The sequence below is a fragment of the Haplochromis burtoni genome, unplaced genomic scaffold (genome assembly GCF_018398535.1).
Source record: "Haplochromis burtoni strain Fernald_Lab_line unplaced genomic scaffold, NCSU_Asbu1 Contig_61, whole genome shotgun sequence".
Classification (NCBI taxonomy): domain Eukaryota; kingdom Metazoa; phylum Chordata; class Actinopteri; order Cichliformes; family Cichlidae; genus Haplochromis; species Haplochromis burtoni.
Genome location: NW_024582422.1, coordinates 2,422,229 through 2,423,356, shown reverse-complemented (window position 1 = coordinate 2,423,356; position 1,128 = coordinate 2,422,229). Strand labels below are relative to the sequence as shown.

Here is a 1,128-nt window from a genome sequence, read left to right as displayed (position 1 = left end):
AATCTAGAAATTAACTAGGTGCACTAAGCTAAGGCACAAAATAAATACAAAAGATACATAAACTCAAACACTGGGTCGCTTGACCCAGGACCATGACAGAGATTTTAAATTGATCAATTACTTTTCTGCAATGGAAAAATTCAGTACTCTGAACTTTTTTTTTTATTGAGGGTGTATTTAAATTAAAGTTTACTTCACTTCTTAATTTGTATATTTCATGCAGTACATTCATCTATGTGTTATGATCCAGTGTTGTCAGTGTTTGTTTTATGCGTGATTCCTCCCACCAGAGGATGGCTGTGGGTTTTTTCCCCTTTTCTTTCTTAGGGGGTGGACACCTGGGTGTGCCTGCTGAGTAGTTGGGTGGTCTTTTCCTGTCCTCGGATTGGATAATTGGCTGATCACCTCAAGTATTTAACCACCAGATGACAGCCACCTAGCCCCCCTCTCTCCTAGCCTCCACCATCCAACAAAGAGCATGTGTTTTTGATTCGTTGTTTCGTAGAGTGTCTTTGCCCATTGATTTGCAAGTATAACCAAGTACAATGTTTTTGTGTGTGTGTGTCTGGCAATAGAACCTTAATCTTGTAAATAGATTGGTAAAGTAGCAATTGTGTATTTTTTTTTACCTTGTGTATATATTGTTCACTGCAGCAGCCTAGTAGGCGTGAGAAGCCATTTTTGATGATTAAGTATTCTCCTGTTTTTTGTTAGAAAGTTAGGTTAGTGAATTGTCTTTTGGTTGGTTTTCATTTGTGTATGAAAGCATAGGGACCATTAGGGAGTTTTGTTTGTTATTTTTGGCATTGCTCACTACTGAAGCAAATAAATGGCTGCTTAGCACAAGATACTACTGTTTGTGTTCTTTCTTGGGTGGTGCGTGAGTGGGGCCAATTGCTTGTTGCGTTCAATGCACGCCTGACATACATGATGAAACAGAAAAGCAGTGATTTAACGTAATTAATTAATAATGTTAATAAATGTTGTTGAGAAATCAGTTTTACCCCGGTTCTTTTTATTCCTCGAGCATCCAGAGATGGCACCGGACTCAGTAGTCATTTTCACAAAACTTTTATTCATCTTTACTCATCTTCATTTACTCATCTTTTACTCATCTTCATTTAAGCA

The 1,128-nt window shown here is 37.7% G+C and overlaps 1 protein-coding gene across 1 annotated transcript in view; it reads left to right on the top strand.

Annotated features, from left to right (window-relative positions):
- LOC106633213 (E3 ubiquitin-protein ligase TRIM21-like) overlaps nt 1-1,128 on the top strand; it is an 18,288-nt gene that overhangs the window by 13,889 nt on the left and 3,271 nt on the right. The window lies entirely within an intron of this gene.